Genomic DNA, 27,423 nt, shown 5'->3' with positions numbered 1-27,423 from the left:
TGTAGAAACCCAAAATACTCCATAGGGATAGTCATTGTCCCTCAATTGAAGTTGATATTGAAATGTCTTATAATGGTAATGATAGATTGTCACAAATAGTTGGGTATCTTTTCAAGTGAATGCACTTGAATATACATTTATGTTTCTGACTAGTTCATAGGGCCTTGCAGAGGTTCAAGTTACTATGTAGACAATGCGGTCCACATCTGTAAGGTGTGGAATTAGACATTCCAAGAGAGATCTCAACATATAAAATGTGGCCAAATATTTCAGTATACTTGAAACAGTATCATAAGAATAGAAGGAGTCAATAGTGATCATTTAAGATCCCAGAATACCAATATATTTGAACGAGAAGACAATGCTCTGCCACTGTGTGCACACAGATGTACGAGAAATACTCTTTTCAGTCTGTTCTGTCCAGATGTGTAGAAGCACTTTTGTTGTTCTTCCCTTATGAATTGCACTTTATTTCAAGGCCACTCCCAGGGGTGAATGACAGGTTTATTTTCAACTCATTCTAAAAGCTCCTATGTCCTGAGAAGAGAAGTGGTGAACCATGACTTGGGTACATATCCACCTGAGACCTAATCACTAAGCGTGGGTTATGGTTTCCCTTATATGCAATATCTAGTATATGTATGAGTCAAGCGGAAAAGGTCAGATAATGTGATGTTAGGAAAACGATCCCTTAAATATGTATTTTAATGTTTTTTTTTCTTTCATGCATGTGTTTCTAACGCATTTATAAGATTATTTCTTTGTTTCTTTGTATGTTTCTCCCCCACAGTGTAACCCCCGCTTTTGCTATATTTGATGTCAGTATAACTTGTGGAGGAGAGGGGGACAAACAAGTCGTTTAAGGATTCAGGTGGACCTGTTGCAACAATGAGAAGTACAAAATGTCATGTCAAAAATGAACTTTACAATGTCGGTGTGGGGGAGGGGAGGGGGGGAAGGATTGGGTGGGGGGAAGGGGGGAGGCTGGGAAGGGAGGTGAAGGGTAAACAAAGGAGGAGGCTGCAATGCTTGGTAAGAAATGTATGCATTATCCTTCCCATATAATTGTAACCCCTCTGTACCGTATGTTCTCAAATAAAATAAAATTAAATTTAAAAAATATATATATTGGAAACTAGAAAAAAAAAAAAGTTGTATAATTTTTCAGAATGTCAACGGTCCTACCACAAGGTTCATCCTGTAGCAATATCCAAAGTTAGGCTTTAGAAGAGTTCTGCCTTTGTTCAAAGATTTCAACTCTAAATTAGATTATTTTCAATAGCCATTCATTGAATATTACTGGATAAAGTATACAAACATAGTCACATCTAAGTTACAGAAGTTTGTAATATCATCAGCAGGGGCAATTCATTTGACTCAAAGTCATGACCCTGGCGAGTCTTCTCTCCAGATCTAAGTATTTAACCTAAAACCTCCAGTTCCAAGCAATCTTGACCCCAATGAGAGAACAGGATTTTAGGTGAATCCTTGTTTCTTCCTGAGGTTAACCTGGAATGATGCAGCTCAGAGTGACTGGAAGGGAAAGAAGCTCAGATACTGAGCACAGTGGGTACTGAACATGGCTATCATAGGATTTTCACTAGAACCTCAGGGATCACACAAGGCCTCCTTCCATTACCTTGAGCACTTATATCTTTATTGTTGTCCACCTCTAGGTCATTTTCCCCCCATAATTAGCATAGTATTAAGTTTACATTTTTCCTGCTCCTTTGAGAAATGTCCTAACCTCTCTTTTCTATTTCCCCAATAAATGGTGAAGTTCTTTTAAATTTTTTTGGTCAGGTTTCTGGATCAGAAACATCCTTGAATGAAGTCCCTGTTATAGAGTTGTCAGTACTTTGAGAAGATCACTACCTGGGGCATCCAGAGCCAACCATCTTTTCTTCACTTGTCCATGGGGTCTGAGCAAAACCAAGCCAAATCTTTATACATGCATTCTAAATTAAATGTTTGTTACCAATAGTTGGATGTGGAGACTTCATCAGGTGTGTTGGAAGTTGGCTGGGCTCATAGTCTAGGCCAGACCTCAAAATGGAAGATACAGGAAAGAAAAGATTGGTGAGGAGCCAGCCAAGGAGAGGAGCACAGTGCCAAAGTCTTCATGCAATATGCAAACCTGGCAGGCCCCTTGGGACAGGAGTGAGGAGACCAGAACAGGGCCTGTGCTACCCATCAGTACACCACCAGTACCACATGGCAAATCTAGCATGGGACATGGTGTGCCCAGGTTTCAGGAGGGCTGACTGTTGACACAGGGACCTGTTAGTCAAGTTAAGCCAGTGGCCTAATGTAATTGTCTTGTCTTATGTAGATGATACAATTGCTGTGGACAAGAAGAATTGGTAGTAAAACTATTGTCTGATGAACTAGTTAAAATTCTTCAGGATATTTGTGTGTGTGTGTGTGTGTGTGTGTGTGTGTGTCCTAAGAAGAAAACAAATTGAAAAGTAGTTCAGCGAGAACTCAAATGACAAGAGTGTCAGACTTAAGTCCTCAGCAAGATAGATCCATTACAATCACAACCAATAAGTGAAAAGGAAAGGTTTCCTTCAGTTATTTTTACCAACCCTTACAAATCCCATTGTGTTTAAAATAATAACAACAGAAATGTATGTGTTGATGCTTACTGTTGTACAACAGCTAGTTTACAAGTGACAGCAGAGGCATAGAGTCTCTTCTGTGTGCGGCCCCTGCACTCACTGGAAAGGAGGACAGTAGTATTGAAAGTGAACTAAAGTCACTTGTAAGTTTGTCATTTAAATTGAAGGGGAAGTATTGCCTAAATGAGCAGACATTTTGTTTTGCTGGTCCTTAGGCTTGAACTCAGAGGCCAGGTGCTGTCCCTGTGCTGCTTTTGCTAAAGTGTAGCATTCTACCACTTGAGCCACAGCACTACTTCCTGGTTTTTCTGTGCATGTGGACCTGAGGAATAGAACCCAGCTCCTCATTCATGCAATGCAAGCACTGTACCACTTAGCTACCTTGCCTGTCCTATAAGCAGAATTTTTATGTTAAAAGAAGAAAGAATAGGTTGGTATGTAGTATCCACCTTCGATGTGCAAATCCCAAGTTTCAATCGCCCAAAGTGAAAGGAAGAATGTAGAAAATAGAATGGCAGGAAGTATACAGTTTCAATAACAAAGAAAAAGAGAAGAACAAAGGCAATGAGCAAGTATTTAGGTTTTTGTTTGTTCATGATTTTATCTTTTTTCTTTTAATTGTTGGTTGTGGGGTTTAAACTCAGGGAGGGCCTGGCATATTCTCTAATCTTTTCACTAAAGGCTACCATGCCACCACTTCCAGCCAGAATGTCACTTCTAGTTTTCTGGCATTTAATTGGTGATAAGTCACAATGAATTTTCTGCTGATGTGGCATGGAGGAATTGAACCCAGTGCCTCATGTATGCAAGGCAAGCATTCTACCACTGAGCCACACTCCCAGCCCTGCCTCCTTTTTTAAAACAGTGTGGTTGGGAGGCAGAGAGGGGCCTTCCTGGTGGATCCAGGCCTCCCCGGTCCCACTCAGCACAGCCTCAGGGTGCTGAGTGTTTGATATGAGGCCTGTCAAGTGCCTGACACCCAGCCTAGTTCCCAGTGCTTGGCCTCTCTCTCTTACTCTCTCTGGCTGGGAAACTCTGATCATGTCAACAAGGACAATGCTGCTGGGTTTTATAGACAGTTATTAATAAACACATTTTTGACATTTAAAGAAAAAAACAGTGTGGTTGGGGATGGCAATGTGGGTTAGTGATAAAGTGCTTACCTAGTATACATGGAGCACTGGGTTTGATTTCTCAGTACCTAATAAACAACAACAACCACCAAACACCCCTAGAAGCACTGGTGCTGTAGCTCAAGTGGTAGAGTGGTAGCCTTCAGCATAATGAAATTCAGGAACAGTTCTCATGACCTGGGTTCAAGCCCCAGGAATGTCAAACAACAACAACAACAACAAATGAGCAAATGAAAACAAAAAAAAACAATGTCAGCAAGTTTCATTGATAAACACCACACACACACACACACACACACACACACACTTCTTTTAAACCATATTCACCTCCTTTACCATGTCTGCTTACCCTCCCTGCTCCAAATGCTACCTACATCCATAGGAGAACTTATTCTATGTTTCTGTTGTTCTTGCATTCTTACAAGAATTATTGTGAAGGTGATATATATATATATATACATATACATATATATGTATATATATGTATGTATATATACATACATATATATATGTATATATATATATGTATGTATATATACATACATATATATGCATCTTTATATACACATGTATGTGTATATATATGTATATATACACATGTATAAATATGTGTATATATATGTATATATATATGCACGTCAAAGTTACATAAGCCAGGTATTGATTTCATTACTTGATTGATTACATGGTTGATTTAATTGATTTCATTGTTTATTGAACAGTATGCATTTTTGCACAATTCCACTCAATTTTTAAAAGTAGCATTTATTTCCATATATCACAGAAAATATACCAATATTAGGTATTGATTTCATTGTCTGGGTGCTGTCCCTGATCATTTTATCTTAAGGATCTATAACTTGAGCCATCCATTAATTTTTGCTCCTGGATTTTTAGGTGATTAATTGTAGATAAGTGTTTCATTGACTTTTCTGAAAGGGCTGGATGAAATCTCAATCCTCAGGTCTCAGGTTTACCACCATGACACACTTGTGTCCAGCACCTTTAAATATTATTATATGCACTATGTTATTTGTGGTATGTTTTTCTTTTCATCATTCACACGGCTTGATCTCTGGGCCTGGGCTCTGTCCCTCAGCTCTTCAGCTCAAGGCTACTGCTCTACTACTGGACCCACAGCACCACTTCCAGCTTCTTTAGTTTATATGGTGCTGAGCAACCTAAGCAAGGGCCTCATGTATGCAAGGCAAGCACTCTCCACTGAGCCACCTTTCCAGCACCTACAGTAGCATTTTCAAAGGAATATATCAGGCCTTACTTTTTTGTTGCACAAATTCAACAAACCATAGAACCAAAATACTTGAAAAAGTATGCACCTATAGTAAACATGCAGTCTTTGAAAAAACTGGCATTATCCTATGAACAATATATTGTAACAACTATTTAGTAGGATTTAAATTGTAATAGGTATCAGAGGTGATTTACAGTGTATAGAAGATACCCTGGAGATTATATTAGAGGTGATTTGCACTGTATAGAAGGATGTGTGCAGGTTACATGAAAGCAAATGAAGAAATACACATCAGGTGAGACAAACATAATAAATAGCAAAGTAATCACTAAAATGAAACCATGTTAATATTGTAATATAAAAATAGTAAATATATCAGGTACTGTCTGATTTGAACAGAACAACAAACTGAATAAGCCAAAGAGACATACATTAAATATCCAGAAATAAAAATAAATCAGTATAAAAATACCATAAGCAACAATGAATACTGAAAAATACAAATAGTTATAATATGAAAGGAGAAGAACCTCAGCATAAATTGTGTTACCACAGACACAGAGCACTGATAATAACAGGCAAATTATAAATCTGTATAACAAAAGTTCTATGCTGAAATGTAAAGTCTACAAAGACATGATTAAAAGGCCAAAGAATAATAATTTCTTTAATCTATCATTATGATTGGAGAAATAATACTCCTCTTAATGACTGTATAACTAGACAAACGGCCACTAGAAACACACACATGGATGGCATTATCTTTACTAAGTGCTGTTTATAAAGCACTAGGCTGTTATATTTACCAAGACAGACACACTGAGAATAGATCTGAAGACAAATTGTCTAGAAATCAGTATGACAAATAAATCTATGTTATAAATACAATAAAATCCAACAATATGTTTCTAATAATCTAACAGTAAAACAAACGGAGGGAAACTAGAATGGATATGTAAAAAATGTATGTGTGCTATCATTGTGATTTATTCAGTATTAAAGGGAGCTACTTTCTTAGTTCACTTGTGAAATAAAAACAATTGCTTTCAATTATGTATGGTGTATTCACATGTATATCTTCTGGTGGGTGTGGCAGAGCCATAGAATGTGAAGGAAATAGGGAGATGAAAGTAAAATATACAACTCAAGAGTTGTATAGGAGGGAGAATTTGGGAGAGAATGAAGACATGGAAGAAACTGTATGAAAAGAAGGGTATTTTTACCTCACTCATATCATTATATCTCTCTATACATCATCTCCACAATAACATTAAATTGCATTAATTATAAAACAATGCCTCCAGCATAAACGATTTGCTTAGTGAAGAAAATCTACCACAGTTAGAACAGTTACAATTGTTAGAAACACAATACAACACTTAATTTGAAAGATAAACTATTTCAGTTTAGGTTGCATATTAATTCTACATAAACCAGTAACAATAAACTTTTATTGTAGTATCCTATTAAGTGTTAATGTTAAAGTTGAGGTAAGAAAAATCAAGGCAAGTACTTCTGGCTCAAGACTGTCATTTTAGCCTAGCTAGTAAGGAGGAAACTGAGGTCTGCAAGCCAGCCTGGATAGACAACTCAAACTAAGCAGCTAATGAACAGGTTAGAGGTATGGCTCAAGTGATAGTGCCAACAGTGAGTGAGGAAGTTGACTGACTGTGAGACCTGGAGTTCAAGCTCCAATAGTAGCTCAAGAAAACCATGAGGTATGTTTATTACTGTGTTTCTAAGTTAGAAACCTAACTATAGTGATACTAGCAAGTCTTCATCTCAGATGTAAAGGGAAAAGAAGATGAGTGGAGGAGGGAGAGAAGGGAAGCAAAAGGTCAGGAAAAAGAAGGAAAAAGAGAAACAAGAGAGTAGTGGAGAAGAGGGGAAAGGAGGGAAAGGGAAAAGAAGAGAGAAGGGGAGGAAAGCTTCATGGCATCAGATTTAACAGTAACTGGTTTGGGAAGATTGCTCAGTGGTAGAATACTTGCTTTGCATGCATGAGACCCTGGGTTCGATTCCTCAGCACCACATAAGCAAAAATGTTGGAAGTGTTCCTTTGGTTCAATTTGTAATGTACTCACCTTGAGTTGAAGAGCTGAGCAAAAGCACCCAGGACCACAGTTCAAGACCCACAGCTGAGAAAAAAAATTAGACAGCAAGATTTGACAGTAACCCCATAAATAGAACTCCAAAGGTACCTCATGGAAAAAACAAAGAAACAAACAATGTATGTCTCTGATGGATCACACCTGTAATCTTAGGTACTGAAAAGGGTGAGATCTGAAGATCAGATCTCAAAGTCAGCCTGGGCAGGTATAGCTGTGAAACTCTTACTTCTAGTAAATCACCAGAAAACCAGAAGTGGTGCTGTGGCCAAAGTAGTAGAGTGCTAGTTGAACTTAAGAGCTGAGAGACTGTGTTCAGGCCCAGAGTTCAAGCCCCATGACCTACAATAAATAAGTAAATAAGTAAATAAATAAATAAAAAATACAAATGAAAACCTTGTATATTGAATAACACTACCAATAAAGGAAAAAAAGCATGGTATGAGAGAAATATTTGCATATATCTCTAAATGGTTGCTAATCAATATGAATTAGAAAATATAAAGAAAATCCTTCAAGAAACTCCCACACAACAAAATCTAATTTTAAAATGGGAAAAAGATTGAAGAGACTTCTCCAAAAAGGACATACAAAAATAGTTGCTTAAAATATAAAAGTAGTTTAATATCACTAGTCATGAGAAAAATTCAAATCAAAATTCCAATAAATTAACTATTTTATACATGCTAGTATGGACATAGTTTTAAATAAAAACAACAAAAATACTCCCTAAGTCTAAAAAAAGCTAGGAAAGATGTGAAAAGAATGTGAACCTTGGTGGATTTCTCTCAGGTATGTTAAACTATCAAAGATGAAGCCGGGTGCCCGTGGCTCACACCTGTAATCATAGCTACTGAGATGGCTGAGATTTTAGGATCATGGTTCAAAGCCAGCATGGGCAGGAAAATCCGTGAAACTCTTATATCCAATAAAACCACCAGAAAACCAGAAGTCGTGCTATAGCTCCAGTGGTAGAGCGCTAGCCTTGAGCTAAAGAGCTGAGGGACTGTGCTCAGGCCCGGAGTTCAAGCCCCTTGATCAACCAAACAAACAAACAAACAAACTATCAAAGACAGTACAAAGAGTCCTAAAAGAATGAAATATAGAATTATAAAGGAATATGGTCCAGCATTTCTATGCTTGTATGCAACAGCAAATAAAGCAGGGAGTACAACACATGCTTGGAGAATCACTTCTCAAAATCTACTCACAATACAGAAAACATTGAAGCATGTAAAACAATAAATGTGTTCAAAGGAGAAAACTTTACTACATTTTATGGCAGGGACGAACTTTAAGTAAAATAAGCTAAATAAAAGACACCAGTCATAAAGGAACAGCCATGGTATAATTGCCCTTACTGAGCTTCCAAGGATCAACAAACTTGTAGAGCCCAAATGTAGGATGATTCCAGAGACTGGGATAGCGAGGAACAGGAGCTGCCTATTCAATGATTAAACAGCTTCACAGATGGAAGATGAAAAGTGTTGTAGATGGATGGATGGAATGGCCTCACAACAGTGTGGCCCAGTGTTTTATCAATGAACTGTACACATAAGAATGGCTAATGTAGCCACACACAGTCTGAAACACAACTAGTCTCCCTGGACTTGGGAAATTCAAGAAAGATTAGTTGCCCGCCTAGGCTACATAAGAAGATGAAGAGCTTGCTGGAGGTGGGTAGGGGAGTGTAGTCGAGGAGATGGGAGGGCTGGGATGGTAGGGGAAAAGCAAAGGAGGAGGCAACAATGCTTAATTAAGAAATGTACTCATTACCTTGCTCATGTAAGTGTAACCCCTCTGTATGGGATTTTCACAATATATAAACTTATTTAACAAAAAAAGAGTTTGCTGCACTACATAGCAAGACCTGTCATCAAAAGGAACATGCAAAAATCAAATTTTGGATTCTGTGAAGACATATGGGTGACAAACATAGCTATTTTACCTACTAAAATAACAAACAAACTGAAAGTGTTTGAACACATGCTAAAACAGAAAATAGTTGGAAATACACACTACAAATAGTATTAATAACAAACACACATGGACAAAAAATACAAATTATTATAATCTGTGCATCTTGCTTGTCATTTTTGCAGATGTTTTCACTGTTGCTCAAATGTGTCATATATTACTGAATCATTTCTCCCACCTTAGATTCCAAAGGATACATTGCCATACATGCTATTTAGTAGTGAATCCTGAGATTAAAGTTTACTACTTAGCAAATGTATGTCAGAATTTGCCATTAGTGATATTTCAAATATGAAAACCATAGTCACTCTATTGTTTATTTTCACAACCAGCTTCTATCTTATACTGTCAGTGAATGCAAACATTCAAACAGAGCGAGAAGAAAAAGGAAAACTGCAGGAACCACATCAAATGAGGCTAAATCAGAGAAAGATAATAGAATCTGGGAACAAATTATTTTTTGTTTAGCAACAATTTTCCTGTATATTGAGTAAGAAAAATGTCAATTCTAAGAGCCAAGTCACCAAAAGAAAACTGAGCAGTAAGAAAAACTATTTCCCAGATAAACCATTTCAAGAAAAGTAAAATTAAGAGACAAATGGAGGAAAGAGAAGCTGAGAGAATGAAAAAGACAGAGAGAAATAGACAATGAGAAAGAAAGAGAGAAATAAAACTAGTGAAGCCACATGGTGGTGGCTCATGCCTGTAATCCTAGCTACTGTGGAGGCTGAGATCTGAGCATAGAGGTTCAAAGCCAGCCCAGGCAGGACCATCTGTGAGACTCTTATCTCCAATTAACCACTAGAAAACTGGAAGTGGTGTTGTGGCACCAGTGGTAGAGTACTAGCCTTGAGCTTAAGTATAGTGCCTACCCAGGGTTCCAGACCTACGACTGAAAAGAAAGAAAGGAAGGAAGAAGGAAAGAAAAAAGAAAGAAAGAGAGAAAGAAAGAAAGGGAGGAAGGAAGGAAGGAAGGAAGGAAGGAAGGAAGGAAGGAAGGAAGGAAGGAAGGAAGGAAGGAAGGAAGGAAGGAAGGAAGGAAGGAAGGAAGGAAGGATGGTAAAGGGAGAAACAAAGAAGAAGCAACAATGCTTGATAAGAAATGTACTCACTATCTTGCCCATGTAATTGTAACCTCTCTGTATGGCATTTTCACAATAAAAAAAAAGGTAATGCAAAAGAAAGTTAAGAAAGCTAATGAGCTTGAAAAAGAGAATGAATTGGGAAAATAGGTAAGAGAAGTCCTAAGAGAACACCATAGAGAAAAACAGAGATTTCTATAAATACCATCAAACTCAGCCTAAGTTTCAAGTAAAAAAAGAGCACAAAACAGTCCAAGAGTATTTAAAGAGATTAATTGAAGCACTTATAGCTCACTCAGTCCTGTAGAATATTTGAAGTTATATTTGACCACACTATTTCAGCAAATCCAGTAAAATTTCATTAGAATAGTTTACTATTCCATATGAGGATGTGATGTCTGAGCAGTTGCTAGCCATCCTTCATCTTCCATGAGAAGTCACCTCCTAGGTGTCACTGAATCACATAACAAATGGGAAAACTTTTTCTCACATTAAAAAACTAGCAACAAACTGAAGCATATCTGCAGTATAACTTAGAATGTCAGATTTTATAATCTGCTAAATCTCCAAGCCATCTTTAGCTTTTTTAGAAACATGTTCCTGAAGCTGAATTCTTTTTTTCTCTTCTTCAATCTTAGACACCCTTAGGTTCATAAAATGGAATGTCAATCAAAGTGAAAAATAAAAAAATCTCACTAGAGATCCTTTCATTCTTTCTTGCTGTTGACAATGAATAAAGATTCTGGAACCATGGCTAGGAGCGAAGGCAAATAAGGGAGTCAGAAAAGAACCTGTGTGATTTTACCCTAGATGTTCCTGCTCAAAACATGACATGTGGGCTGGAAAAGCATAAAGCCTTCATATGGGAGAAGAATCATTCCTGTCTCAAGTAGAGCATTAAAGTCTCCACTACAGACAAATCCACAGTCCATTAGAAGGTAAATCGACAGTATGAAAGCAGTTCATATCTAGGTTAATATAAATATAGATCACATAAGAACTAACGCTCCTACAAAAGATTGTTGAAAAATTGAAACCAAAAAAGGAAAACATGCCACCTGTTCACTAAAAGTAATTATCACTGAAATACACCTAGGGATATATAAACTAATTTTCTATTAATGTAAAGATATCTTAGGACTGCATTCAGCATTTGTACTCTACCTCACTTATTTACATATTCAAACACATGTATGTTATGAACAGTATTTTCACACAAATTTATAGAGATAAAATGTATACAACACATTTTTGTTTTATAATATTTCAATAATGGTTGTCAAATGGCACATTTCCCTTTATCCAAATACTTAGCATACCCTTGTAGAATGACTTGCAATTTGAGTTTGAACCTGCTTTGGCCAAAGGTACATCAGTACTGATGATATAAACACAGATTGAGAAGTCCCTCACTTTCCTAAGTAGTCAAATTAAGAACTGTGTCCATTCTGCTGGAGATACAGGGCCTAATAAAGATGCAACATAAAATGCTGGTCAGGGGAGTGACAAAATCCCAATCAACCATCCCCAGCCAAGGCACCAGTAGATTGAAGTCTTATGTGTTACTACACAATCTTAACAAAAAATACACCCCAAAATGTAGATCCATCAAAATTAAAACCAACAAATTATATCCCTATGTGCTTTTGCTTGTACTTATTGGTTGATTACACAGGATATTCTATTATCGAGAGTACTGGTGTAGTTTTTACCATTACCTAGAATGGTAACTGTTAATATAAAATACATGACCTTTACAGTGACATATCCAAAAAGTGAAAATCTATTCTGTATACATCATTGAGGTTGTTTTTGCTCAGAAAGACAATAAGAATCCTTTAAAAGCAATACTTGCACATTACTACTGGGTTTTTCTGTAACAAGAATGTTTTCTGACTTTGAAAATTGTAAAAGAATATATTATAGACTAAGTGTTCACATTCACAATACTTAAGATCAGGAGTGTTACAGATTTCAAGGTGGGGCATTTTCTGTGTGTTTTGGGATTTGGACTGTCCTCATACACATTAGTGACTGAACATTCTGCCTTAAAATTTTCAAGTTTCTATTTCATATTATTTCATTAGAATATAATCTGAATTTAAGAAAGAGCATTGTAACTGGGCTATCATTTCTAATTGCTGTAATCTTAGGTATTCAGAAGGCTGAGATCTGAGGAAAGTTAGCATTATCCTCACCTTTAGTCCTCAGCTCCACCCAGACCTGAGCTCCTCCCAGACCTAGAGTTCCCTCCATACAGCTGGCCACTCCCTCTCTCATCTCAGACTCACCCAAGCTTGTACTTAACTCACTTCCTTATGACTCTTGTCTTTATCACCAAAGAAAGTGGAACTGCAGCTATGGCTCAAGTGGTAGAGCAATGTTAGCCTTGAGAAGAAATGATTTAGGAAAGTGTTGCTGGGCGCTGGTGTCTCAGGCCTCTAATCCTACCTTCTCTGCAGACTGAGATCTGAGGATCATGGTTCAAAGCCAGACTGGGCAAGAAAAGTTTGGGAGATGCTTATCTCCAATAAACCACTCAGAAAAACAGAATTGGTAAGGTGGCTCAAGTAGTAGAGCACTACCCTTGAGCTGAAGAGCTCATGTACAGTGTCCAGGCCCAGAGTTCAAGACCCAAGCCCAATTAAAAAACGTAAAGTGCCTAATCTCTGAGTTCAAGCTGTAAGACTTGTTGTATCCTGTTTGGTTTCTCTGATGCAAAATTGAGTTATCTTCCAGGTGAGACTTCCCACATTTATTACATTCCTAAGGTTTCTCACGTGTATGAATCCTCATGTGCTAGTGGAGGTGTTAATTCAGAGTGAAGGACTTACCCATTTCTTACATTCATAAGGTTTCTCTCATGTGTGTGTTCTCTGATGCAAAGTAAGCTGTGATTACAATCTGATGGGACTTCCACATTTGTGACATTCATAAGGTTTCTCTCCAGTGTGAATTCTCTTATGTGTGTTGCAATCTGAATTCCAGGAGAAGGACTTTCAACATTTGTTACATTCATAAGTTTTCTCACCTGTGTGAATTCTATTATGGCTGCAAAGATGTGACCTCTGCTTAAAGGATTTTCCACATTTGTTGCAATCATAAGGTTTCTCTCCTCTATGTGTTCTCTGATGAAAAGAAAGTTCTGCCTTCCAGTTGAAAGACTTTCTACATTTGTGATAGTCCTATGTATGTTCTCTGATGAACATGAAGGTTTAACTTAGTGGTTGAAAGACTTTCCACATTTGTTACTTTCATGAGGTTTCTCTCCTGTGTGCTATTTGATGCAAAGTGAGTTCTACATTTCTTGCATTCATAACGTTTCTCTTCTGTGTGAATTCTGTTATGCCTGCTGAGAACTGACTTCTACGTGGAAATTTCCCTACATTCCTCATATATATAGGGTTTCTCTACTGTGGGTGCTTGTGGTAGGAATGTCACTTCTGTTTTCTCAGACATAGATTTTGGACAGTGCTTATGCTCATCAAGCTTCTCCTGTGGATACATGCTCTGAGGTTTTGTTAGGTGTATTTCCTTACTGAAAGATTTTGCACATTCAGTACAATATAATGATTCTCTCCTTTGTACATTTTTTATGTGAACTGACTGTGGACCTTAAGTGGACTGATTTTGCACATACAATACATTCAGGTGTTTTCCTCCCTCCCTCAAGTATTTCTTGGGCAAGGACAGCAGAATTATCATACTCTTCTCTATATTCATTATGGATACTGGAATGTCCTCCAATACTGTCTAAAAAATATGGTCTCTTATTGTACTACCTTCCCTTCTCTACCATATTCAAATGCTGCAGCTCATTTGGACTTTCATAATTTTGCATTAAAATGTTCAGAATAACTGTGGGGTTCTTCAACTTCAGTAGACACCCCGGGCATGCATCTCATCAGGTTCATTGAAATCCTCAGTCCTCATCCTTCAGGGTTCCCATTAGTCCTCATCAGCTCTGCCTTATATTTTGAGCTCAAAATTAAATGTGTTCCTAATCACACTCTTCCCTCAACTGTTTCATTATTTGTGACTGCTATTTTACACAGAGATTCATCCTGGAAAGACTTAATCACAACATCTATGTTTTTGGATCTCTAAAATGAGTCATAGGAAAAAATACAAAAACTTAATTGATATCCAAAAACTCTTTATTGTGAAGGTAACACATTATCTTTTAAAATTTAAGATTTTAAAATATCAAAGTAGGAATGGATTTATGAGAACTGTATGCCTTTCTCCCTAAGGTATTATGAAAGTAATACTGATATTTTACAATTGAAAATAATATTTTTCTGTGTTTAAGTTTTTCTTTCTTAGTCAATTCACACTTTTAAAAAAGCAGATTATGGGTATTTTCAGGAAAGGTAATTAATTAATAACACATCTCCATCTGCAGACTGTTATAAGAAATTATCCTGCTTCAAGACAATAAGAAAGACGTCAACATGAAAATATACCTGAAAATTGCAAATGTTTAGGTAATATAAAGGAATGTATAGAACATATATTTTATGTAACTTGTCTAAAATGATTTGTGAAGAAAGAACACAGCACCATATTCATGATTCATAAAGCATGAAGATTCAATATATAAATATATAAGTGTAATTAAACCAAAGTATGTGGATTAGTAATATGGATCAATTAATACTGTACTTGCTGACAAATTTGAGGAACTGTGTTCAAAGAATACCAACAAAAAATTTAAAAGTGTAATTGATTCAGATTTTAAATGGAATTATCTCATTGAAAAGTAACTATATTATATGATGTCATAGGCGAGTATTGTGAGAATACTGTAAACTATTAGAGTACCTAGTAATAATGAACTGCAGTACCTCCAGTTAATACCTATGTCTGCCGTAAGAAAAATCAGACTGTTTGGGAAATTTACTTTCTTGCAGTTCTATAGTATAGCAACAATTATGATACATGTTTTACATCTTTAGAAGTTTGTGCTTCAGCCTAAGGATGGTCTTTATTCTGTACATAAAATTTGTGGTTACTTCTTTATTAAAGAAACAGTCAGACTACTAGATTAGGGTATAGCTACTGCATAACAGCATTTTTTTTTTCTTTTCATCAGTCACGGGGCTTGATCTCTGGGCCTGGGCTCTGTCCCTCAGCTCTTCAGTTCAAGGCTACTGCTCTACCACTTGAGCCACAGCACCACTTCCAGCTTGTTCTGTTTATGTGGTGCTGAGGAACCGAGCCCAGGGTCTCATGCATGCAAGGCAAGCACTCTACCATTGAGCCACCTTCCCAGCCCCTGTATTAGCATTTTCATAGGAGTATATTATGCCTTGCATATTTGTTTGTTTCACAGATTCAACAAACCATAGATCCAAAATATTTGAAAAAGTATGGCACCTATAGTCATCATGTAGTCTTTGCAAAAACTGGCATTATCCTATGAACCATGCAGTATAACAACTATTTAGTAGGATTTAAAATGTAATAGGCATCAGAGGTGATTTACAGTGTATAGAAGATTGCCAGGAATTGTATTACAGGTTATTTTCACTGTATAGAGGGCTGTGTGCAGATTACATGAAAGCAAACTAAGAAATAAGTATCAGAGGAGACAAACATAATAAATAGCAAAGTAATTACTAAAATGAAACCATATTTATATTGTAATACAAAAATAGTAAATATATCAGGTACTGTCTGATTTGAACTGAAGAAAATATACTCAAAAAACTCAATAAGCCATCCAAAGAAATATACATTAATTATCAAGAAATCAAAATAACTCTATATAATGATAACTGAAGCAAAAATGAATAATGAAAATACAGATACTGATAATATGAGAAGAAATAAACATCAGCACAAATTGTGTTACCACAGATACAGAGTACTGATAATAACATGTATATCATCAATCTGTATAATAAAAATTTTACTCTGAAAAGTCTACAAAGACATGGTTAAAAGGCCAAAGAATGATAATTTCTTTAATCTCTCATTATGATTGGAGAACAAATACTCCTCTTTTTATTTTTTTGTCGGCCATGGTGCTTGAACTCAGGGCTTGGGTGCTATACCTCCGCTCTTGAGCTCAAGGCAAATGATCTACCTCTTGAGTCACAGCACCACATCTGGTTCTCTAGTGCTTTATTGGGGATAAGGATCTCATGGACTTTCCTACCAGGGCTGGCTTTGAACCATGATGCTCATATCTCAGCCTCTTGAGTAGCTAGGATTACAGGCGTGAGCCACCAGTGCCTGGTGTCTAATACTCCTCTTAGTGACTGAACAACCAGAAAAATGGTCACCACAAACACACATGTGGAAGGCATTTTCTTTACCTAAATGCTGTTTAATAAGCACTATGCTGTTATATTTACCAAGACAGACACACTTAGAATAGATCTGAAGACAAATTGTCTAGAAATCAGTATGAGAAAGAAAGCTATGTTATAAACACAATAAAATCCAACAATATGTTTCTAATAATCTATCAGTAAAACAAACAGATGGAAACTAGAATGAATCTGTAACAAATGTATGCTATCACTATGATTTATAGAATATTAAAGGGAGCCACTGTCTAACTTCAGTTGTGAAATAAAAACAAGTGCTTTCAATTATGTATGGAGTATTCATGTGAAAATCTTCTGGAGGGTGTGGCAGAGCCATAGAATTTGAGGGAAATAGGGTGATGAAAATACAGTATACAACTCAGGAGTAGAGATAGGAGGGAGGGATTGGCAGAGAGTGAAGGAATGGAACACACTGTATGAAAAAACAGTATTTATTAATCTCTATAAGCATTACCTCCATAATAATATTAAATTACATTAATAATAAAACAATATTTCCAGCATAAATGATTTGCTTGGTGATCAAAATCTACCACAGTAAGAACAGTTATAATTATTAGAGATATAATACAACACTTAATTTGAAAGATAAACTATTTCAGTTTAGGTTGAATATTAATTCCACATAAACCAGTAACAATAATCCTTTCATTGTAGTATCCAATTAAGTGTGAATGTTAAATGTTGAGGTAAGTCAAAACAAGATAAGCACTTCTGGCTCAAGACTGTCATTTTAGCCTGGCTACTAAGGAGGAAACTGAGGTCTGCAAGCCAGCCTAGAAAAACAATTCAAATTAAGCAGCTAATGAACAGGTTAGAGGTAAGGCTCAAGTGATAGTGCCAACAGTGAGTGGGGAAGTTGACTGTCTGTGAGACCTGGAGTTCAAGCTCCAATAGTAGCTCAAGCAAGCCATGGTGGAGTGTGAGGTATGTGTATTACATGTGTTTCTAAGTTAGAAGCCTAATTGTAGTGATACTAGCAAGTCTCATCTCAGACATATAGAGAAAACAAAATGAGTGGAGGAGGGAGAGAAGGGAATCCAAAGGTCAGGGAAAAGAAGGAAGAAGAGGAGACAAGAGAGTAGTGGAGAGAAGGGAACAAAAGGGAAAGGGAAAGGAGAAGAAGACAGGAGATGAAGAAAGCCTTATGGCATTAGATTTAACAGCAAATCCTTAAATAAGACACCAAAAGTGACTCATGCAAAAAATAAACAAACAAACAAATGCCAGACTCTAGTGGCTGATACCTGTAATCCTAACTACTCAGGAGAGTGAGATCTGAGGATCATGGTTCAAAGCCAGCCTGGCAGAAAAACCTATGAAACTCTTATCTCCAATGAAGCACCAGAAGACCAGAAGTTGTGCAATGGCCCAAGTAGTAGAGTGCTAGCCTTGAACTGAAGAACTGAGAGACAAGCTCATACCCAGAGTTCAAGCCCCATGACTGATAATAAATCAATAACTGAACAAAAATTAAAAAATAAATACCATACCAAACCAGATTAAGTGCATACAATGAAAACCTTTTATACTGAAAAGAACCATCAACAAAGAAGCAAAAGCATGGTAGGAGAAAATATTTGCATATTCTTCAAATAGATTCCTAACAAATATGAATTTGAAAATATAAAGAAAATGCTCCATGTAACCCCCACACCATAAAATCTAATTTTAAAATGGGAAAAAGATTAAAGAGACTTTTCTAAAAAGGCCATACACAAATAGCTGATTAAAATATGAAAGTAGTATCAATAGTCATGAGAAAAATTCAATCAAAATTACAATAAAATAACTATTTTACACATGTTAGTATGGCCATAGTTTTTAAAAAAAAAAACAACAAAAAGCCGGGTGCTGGTGGCTCACGCCTGTAATCCTAGCTACTCAGGAGGCTGAGATCTGAGGATCGCGGTTCAAAGCCAGCCCGGGCAGGAAAGACCGGGAGACTCCTATCTCCAATAAACCACCAGAAAACCGGAAGTGGCGCTGTAGCCCAAGTGGTAGAGCGCTCACCTTGAGCTGAAGAGCTGAGGGACAGCGCCCAGGCCCAGAGTTCAAGCCCCACGACCGAAAAAAAAAAAAAATTCTTCCAAAGTCTAACAAAAGCTAGGAAAGATGTGACAACAATGTAAACTTGGTGCATTTCTCTCTGGTATGTAAAACTATCAAAGATGGGGCAAAGAGTCCTAAAAAGAACTTAGTATAGAATTACATGGAAATATGGTCCAGCACTTCTACACTTGTACATACCTTAGAGAAAAACAGAGATTTCTATAAATTCCATCAAAAATACAGCCTACGTTTCAAGAAAGACTAATACCAAAAAGCAGTTCAAGAGTATTTACAGAGACTAATTGAAGTACTTATAACACACTCAGTCCTGTACATCAGCCAAAGTTATGTTTGACGACACTATTTCAGCAAATCCAGTAAAACTTCATTAGGATAGTCTAATGTTATGTATGAGGATGTGATGTCTGACCAGATTCTAGCCAACCTTTATCTTCCATGAGAAGTTACCTCCTAGGTGTCATTGGAGAGAAGCCAAATGAGAGAGTCAGAAAAGAACCTGTGTAATTTTACCCTAGAAGTTCCTGCTCAGAACATGATATGTGGGCTGGAAAAGCATAAAGCCTTCTTATGGGAGAAGAAACATTCCTGAATCAAGTAGAGCATTAAAGTATCCACTAAAGACAAATCCACAGAAGAGTAAAGTCTTAAGTGTTACTAAACAATATTAACAGAAAATACACCCCAAAATGTAGATCCATAAAATTTAAAAGAAACTACTTATGTAAGTATGTGTTTTTGCTTATACTTGTTGGTTGATGACACAGGAAATTCTATTATCCAGCGTTCTGGTTTTTTTTTTATTTTTCCACTTACCCACAATGGTAATTGTTAATATAAAATACATGAACTTTGCAGTGACATTTACAAGAAGAGAAAATCTATTCTGTTTACTTCAGTGAGGTTGTTTTTGATAGGAAAGACAATATGAATCCTTTAAAAGCAGTGTTTGCACATTAGTACTAGGTTTTTCTACATCACACGAATGTTTTCTTACTTTGAAAAACTTAAAGTGAATTTATTATAGGCTAAGTGTTCACATTCACAATACTTAAGATGAGAGGGGCTGGGAAGGTGGCTCAGCGGTACAGTGTTTGCCTTGCATGCATGAGGCCCTGGGTTCCATTCCTTAGTACCACATAATCAGAAAAAGCTGGAAGTGGCACTATGGCTCAAGAGCACTAGCCTTGAGCTGAATCGCTCAGGGACAGCGTCCAGCCCCATGACCGATTAAAAACAAAACAAAACAAAACAACAATACTTAAGATGAGGAGTGTTACAAATTTCAAAGTGGGGCATTTTCTGTGTGTTTTGGGATTTGGACTGTCCTCATCCACATTAGTGACTGAACATCCTGCCTTAACATTGTCAAGTTTTCTATTTCATATTATTTTATTAGAATATAATCTAAATTTAAAAGAGGACATTGTAACTCATGTCTAATGGTTGTAATCTTAGCTACTCAGAAGGCTGAGATCTGAGGAAAGTTAGTATTATCCCCACCTTTGCTCCTCAGCTCCACCCAGACCTGAGCTCCTCCCAGACCTAGAGTTCACTCCATACTGCTGACCACTCCCTCTCTCTACCCACACCTACCTGAGCATGCACCTACCTAACTTCCTGCCCAGCTCCTATTGCTACCTGAAGAGAGACAAATGCATGTGCTCCCTCTCCTTGGAATATGGTCCTTCTAGTAAACCTTATAATAATCTTTCTCCTGTGCCTGCTTGTGGTCCCCTGGGATGGAAATAAAGGATCCCTACAAGGATCACAAATTGAACTCATGGGCACAAGAATGTCTGAGAGACTTATCTCCAATAAATTAGCCAAAGTAGCTGGAAGTGGAGATGTGGCTTAAGTGGTACCACATTATCATTTAACCATATAATTTCATGGTCAGTTTCCAGACCCTGAGTTTAAGAATCAGGACAAGCAGACACATATCAAGGGCACTGTATTGTATTCAAATTATATTTTATCAATTGATTTGGAATACATATATAGGAAGTCTCTCTCTCTCTTTTTTTTTGTCAGTCATGGGACCGGAACTCTGAGCCTGGGACTGCTCCTCAGCTCCTAAACTCAAAGCTAGCACTCTACCACTTGAGCCAAAGTGCACTGCCAGCTTTTTCTACTTAGTGGTTCTGAGGAATCAAACCCAGGGACTTTACCACTGAACTACCTACCCTGCCAATCTCTCTCATTTTAATTGATATAAAATAGGCTAATTATATTAGTGGAGAAATTGTAATTTGTCAAGAACAGATACATTAATTGGAGTATATCTGAGCCAGCAGCATTTTGAAAGTTTCAAAAGCCATAGGAAATGCAGAGGATGAGAAGAACATCACTATGTTTATATAAGACATTTTCAAGGAATGTTTACCATTCATTGGCTTCAATTCACAAGAAGCAAGTTTATAAAATCACATGGGTGAGTACCAGAATCTCTAGGTTCAGGAGTATAAAAGCACAACTCCTGACTCTCCTTGTCTAGAGAACCAGAGGTTTGTCAGCCAGTTTCTGGCACCTGGAGGAACAAGTGCTAATGGCAGCACAAACCCATGAGCCCATAAAATATCCTCAACATCAGACTGGGGAAAGATACTAAGGGTAGACTCTGGCTGGTGAGTCAGATCGCTTCAAGTTACAGCTCCCAAGATCCCCTGAAGAAGAGCCACTGGGCTTCTACCTTTTGGCTCTGACTATGGAGTGCAAAGCTGCACTTCCAGCAGCAAGGTAAAAGGAAAGAAACCCAAATTTGCAAACTAAAAAACAAACACTGGCCAAGGAGGCTCAGATGCCTTACCCCGGCCCCCCTCCACGCTTTCAAAGGATCTGTGCCCCAATAGAAACTACAATTCCCATAATATGATGCATTCACCTAGAGAAAATGGGCTTGTTACAGGGTTTGGACTGGCGCCAGACACTTGGTCCTAAGTGTGCGTGGATGCTTGGGGACCTTTCTCTCCTGGCTGCAGGAACTAAGGTGTGTTTCTTCTTGAAAAATCAGTTTACCTCCTGAAAGATTGTGAGATCAACCAAAACAAAGAAATGTATTAGGAGCATTAATTTGGCTTTTTAATTCTTAGTTTTATTAATGTAATTGAGGCTATGAGACTCCATGGTTATTGATTATGTTTTTATTCAAAGAGTATGTTCCTCTGAATATAAATTATGTCTCTGTTTTGCCTTAAAAATTTGAATATCTCTCCTCTCAATTTAAAAAGGTATTTGCAGCTGGGTGCCAGTGGCTCATGCCTGTAATCCTAGGTATTCAGGTGGCTGAGATCTGAGGATGCTGGTCCAAAGCCAGCTTGGGCAGGAAAGTTCATGAGCTTTATCTCCAATTAACCACCAGAAAAATGGGAGTGGCCTTGTGGTTCAAGTTGTGGAGAGTTCACCTTGAGGGGAAGAGCTCAGGGATAGTGCTCAGGCCCAGAATTCAAACCACATGATCAGGTATTTACAGACACGTAACTGATTGATTCTGGGATCATTTCCTCCTTTTCATACACACACACACACACACACACACACACACACACACAAATGTATATGTATATATATACTGGAATAAAATTAGCAGAATTTTAAGGAAGACATACTTTATAAACTTTGAATTAAATTGATTTGTCATACTCATCTCTTTACTTTCCCAGAAACTCCCAAATTCCATTTATGAAATTTTAAGGCGTTTTTGGTTATTTGTGTCTGAAATCTGCCTATCCTTCAAATTTTTTTTCCTCCTTTTGTTGTTGGTCCTGTGGCTTGAACTCAGGGCATGGGCACTGTCTGTGAGCATTTGCTGTGCTCTACTTGCCTTTCTTTTGTTAATTGCTTCAGGAAACTAGTGAAAAGTTTCCTCCCAGGGGTTTCTTAGAAAAAGGTACTCCTCCTCTAAGACTCTGCAAAAAATGTTTGTCTAGGGTGATCAGGGTGAATGTGGGCTGAAGTAGAGTTTAGGGTAGGTCTATGTTCATGTGAAGCTTGATCACTTCCTCCAAAGCAGTCTGCTTTTACTTTTCTGTTTTGCATACCCTGTTTTGTTTTGATTTTCTACCTCTTCTCTGATCCTAGAAGTTTCTGCCAGCAACTCTAGTCTACAAATCTAGGGGTCCTCAGACTTGTCTTTTCAGACTGTATCCATTATACTGTGGCATAAAACTTTTGCCTCCCTCCCTCATATCAGACATCCTATGCTTGTCTCTAAAGGATTTGGTGTGATTGTTGATGATCCTTTCCCCACATCATGACTGGGAAGGACTGTGTAGGAAATATTCATGCCTGATATTCAGTCCTCCAGTGCATGGGCTCTCCATGCCTCTTTTAGTGGATGTGAGCTATTCCTCATGAAAATGGAAATCGTGAGGGGGGGGAACCAAGATGGCGACGGGGCAGTAGGGAAACGCCACAGCTCTCTCCAACCAAAAAGAGAGTTCGAGTTCCAACGCTTAATCTCCCCAAGAGACCAACAGCAACAAAAAGATGAACACTCAGAGAAAAACCAGAGGTGGAAAATAACAAAAAAAGAAAGAGAGGAAAAGAAGAATTTCAGAACAGAGAAGAGCGAAGACCCCTCCCCCAACCTTTACTGGCCGCAGGGCAGTGCGCCAAGCCGCCGGCCAGCCGGCCCGGCGGAGGCTGCCGGAGCCACAGAGACACAGGGGGCTGCTTGCAGATCACCAGGTACCGGATTGCAGAACAGCGGATCGCCAGGAACAGAGAAACCTACCAGCCGGGAGTCTCCATGAGGATCCCACCCCCACCCCTCACTTTCCACCGGAGCATAGAGGCTCCATCCTGCCAAAGCTGCCCAGTACCAGCAGCGCGACAAAGGGACCTGTCGGCAGACCACCCGCCCGATCGCGATTGCAACGACCCGGGTCCCAGAGACACAGGGGGCTGCCTGCAGATCACCCGCGCACTCAGAACCACCAGATCTCTACAACCCGCGAAGAAGCCGCCTGAGTGTGGACACTGTTGACCTGACAGCTTCGATAGAGGCAGAGACAGAAAAGAATCACACAGAGCCACCACCACCCAACCCAGCCCGCAACCACCCCAACTGAACTCGGATTGCAACAACAACTGACGACCTACACCACACAGAAACAACCAGCTCCAGGGTGAGTACCCCACAGGGGACAGTGTATCCCTCAAGGGAGACCAGAGCTGGAGGGAATCCCCAGACCCTGACCTAGACTCCCTACCCCAATACCCAGACCACAGGACCCACTAAAACTGGGAACTGTCCGAGAGCTCCACCAGCCCATGAAGCACACTCTGCTGGCCAGGCCAGAGCAAGAGTGCCCCTGGAAGGGAGCTTAAATGCCCAAGCCAGGAACAGCGCCCCTGGGTCAAGACTACCAACAGTAGAAGAAATTTGAACTGTGTCCTCCAGGCTGCATAACCTAGGTGGTATACGCATCAGCACAGGCCTAACGAGCGCGCTCCAGGCGGGGGCCGGAACCAGGCCCGGGGATCCGGCGCCTGAACAACACAACCAACTCCTCCCAACTGAAGTAAAAAGCTGAGCATACGCCTCAACAGAGGGGAGAAAACCAGGAAACAACACTCCCCGGGAAGCATGCCTGTGACAACAAAAGACGTGGAGGCTCAGGACAAGAGAGGCCCAAACCCCACCAAAACTCCACCCATATACCCTAGGCTGGGAATTGGGCAACACAGGCTGCCAGCACCTGATAGTAAGAAGGAGCTCAGGCTGATAAGGCGGCTCAGCAATAGACTGATAGTCTTGGATGTATAAGGCCCTGGATCTGATTCCTCAGCATCACAAAAGCAAAAAGGGTCAGAAGTGGTGCTATGGCTCAAATGGTAGGGTGCCAGCCTTGAGCTGAAGAGCTGAGGGACAGCACCCAAACCTAGAGTTCAAGCCCACAACCAGCCCAAAACAAACAAACAAAAACACATCAGGAGACCAAAGCAGACACCAGTATTTGGGAGAGTGCATCCAGAGCATCTGATCTTCCCAAGAGCACCCGTAGGAGCAAACACAAGCAGTCTAGGCTGCTCAACACTTCCAAAGGTGGGAATTGCCAGCAATCTACAGCAGAGAGCTGAGAATCCTAAGTAAGTCAGAATAGCAGCTGGAAATAGGCTCCCAACAGAACCCAGAGCAGGCACAGACTCTCTCTACCAATACAGAATCAGCAACCAAGCAAAGACAGACACAGCAAAACAAAATTGAAGAGCAGTCTCCTGAACCCCCATGCGAAAATCACAGAGAAAAATCACAAGGTTTACCACCACCCAGGACAGCAAGCTCACCTCAAAAGCCAGCAGCCACACACGGGAGAGACCCAGTGGGAGCAAAGCAAGATTGGAAGACAAAAGCTACATCCAAGGGTTGCTGGAGGCAATGACGCAAGAAATAAAGCAAGAAATGGATCAGAAATTGAAAGAGCACAAGGATGAACTATCAAAAGAGATACAGGATATCAAACAAAAATTGGATGCAAGAATAGAAGCTGCACAAACCTCAGTAAGAAGTGAGATAAACGCCAAATTAGAGGTAATGCATACCTCATCGAGAGGTGAGATCAGTACTCTGAGAACCAATATTGAATCCATAAAGGGATCCATTTCCTCCATGCAAACCACAATAGAAGCCACGGTCAACAGAGTGAATGAAATGGAAGGTAGAGTGTCAGATACAGAAGACAGAATACACCAACTGGACCAAAAAGTGACAGATATGGAAAAACCACTCAAATTAAACCAAAGGGAAATTCAAGAGCAAGCAGATAATGCCAAGAAATTTAATCTTCGCATAATTGGAGTGGACGAAGGTGAGGAATTCCAGAGCAAGGGAATGCAACACCTATTTAACAAGATAATCAATGAAAATTTTCCCCACCTCAAAAACGACCATCTTAACTACATTAAAAAAGCTTATAGAACACCCAACAAGCAAGATCCCAGGAGAAACACTTCTAGGCACATTATGGTAACAATGATGGATCTGAATAATAAGGAAACAATCCTGCATGCAGCAAAAATGAAGAAGGAGCTATACTACAACGGGAAAAAAATAAGAATCACTGCAGATCTCTCCACACAAACAATGAATGCTAGAAAAGCCTGGGAAAGCACCATACGAGCCCTGAGAGCCAATAACTGCCAACCCAGACTAATATACCCGGCAAAGCTAGCATTCACATTCGATGGAGAACTGAAAACTTTTAATAGCAAAGAAAAACTAAATGAATACATAAACATTAAGCCAGCATTACAAAGAATTCTAAGAGGGGGGACACAACCTGAAGAAAGCAACCAGGAACTGGGACCTGCCCAAACAGGCATTACTCAAAGTCTAACTGAGCAAGCACAGGAGGAAAGGAAAGAAGAAAAACTTAGGAAAACGGAATGGCAGGGACAACAATGCATCTCTCTATACTTTCTCTTAATATAAATGGGCTGAATTCGCCAATTAAAAGAAAACGAACTGAGGACTGGATCAGAAAACAAGACCCATCCATCTGTTGCCTTCAGGAGACCCACCTCTCAGCCATACACAGAAACAAACTCAGAGTGAAGGGGTGGAAAAGGATCTACCAATCAAATGCCCCCAGTAAGAAAGCAGGTGTAGCTATCCTGATATCTGACAAAATAAACTTTTCATTAAAATCAGTACAGAAAGACAAGGATGGACACTACATATTAATAAAGGGAACAATCCAAGAGGAGGATATAACCATCATCAACTTATATGCCCCAAATATTGGTGACCCAGATATGTCAAACAAATGCTCTCAAACTTCCAGAATAAAATAGATCCCAATACGATAATACTAGGAGACTTTAACACACCACTCTCACCAAAGGACAGGTCTACCAACCAGAGGATTGGCAAAGAAGCTACCGAATTAAGTGAGGCCATACTTCAAGTGGAATTAACTGACATCTACCGAGTATTTCACCCTAAAACAACACAGTACACATTCTTCGCAGCAGCTCATGGAACTTTCTCCAAAATAGACCATATCATAGTTCATGCAAGGAACTTAAGCAAATACAAAGGGATCGACATAATCCCCTGTATCCTATCTGACCACAGTGGAATCAAGCTAGCTCTCAATAACAAAGCATACCGCAGAAATTTCTCTAATACATGGAAATTGAACAGCACACTCCTTAACAAGGCCTGGGTAACAGAAGAGATCAGAGAAGAAATAAAGGATTTCCTACAACTCAATGAAAATGAAAACACCTCACAAAGAAACTTGTGGGACACAGCAAAAGCAGTCCTGAGGGGCAAATTTATTGCCCTCAGTGCCCACATCAAGAGAATGGAGACAGACCAAGTAAATAATCTCATGTTGCAACTAAAACAGCTAGAAAAACAAGAAAAAATGGGACCTAAAGCTACTAGACGAAGCCAGATAACCAAATTAAGAGCAGAGATTAACCAATTAGAAAATCAGAAAACCATAACCAAAATAAACCAAACAAAAAGCTGGTTCTTTGAAAAAATAAACAAAATTGATGGCCAGTTGGCAAGATTAATTAAAAAAAGAAGAGAGGAAACCCATATTAATAGGATTAGGGATGCCACGGGAAACATCACAACACGTACCCAAGATATCCAAACAATTCTAACAGACTACTTTCAAAAGCTATACTCTCTAAAGGAAGAAAATCTGGCAGAAATGGATGCATTTTTAGAGAAATACAAGTTACCCAAACTGAGCAAAGAAGAAGTTAACCAATTAAATAAGCCAATATCCTAAAATGAGATACAGGAAGCTATCAAAAGTCTTCCAACAAAAAAAAGCCCAGGACCAGATGGATTCACAGCAGAATTCTATAAGACCTTTAA

General features: G+C 38.7%; 1 protein-coding gene across 1 annotated transcript in view; it reads left to right on the top strand.

Moving 5' to 3' along the window:
* Nucleotides 1-27,423, top strand: part of LOC122118564 (zinc finger protein 2 homolog) — a 55,395-nt gene that overhangs the window by 5,538 nt on the left and 22,434 nt on the right.

This window comes from Dipodomys spectabilis, unplaced genomic scaffold (genome assembly GCF_019054845.1).
Source record: "Dipodomys spectabilis isolate Male_0828 unplaced genomic scaffold, ASM1905484v1 ptg000155l, whole genome shotgun sequence".
NCBI classification, from domain to species: domain Eukaryota; kingdom Metazoa; phylum Chordata; class Mammalia; order Rodentia; family Heteromyidae; genus Dipodomys; species Dipodomys spectabilis.
The sequence above is the reverse complement of the archived record's forward strand: the minus strand, read 5'-3'. Positions and strand labels throughout refer to the sequence as shown.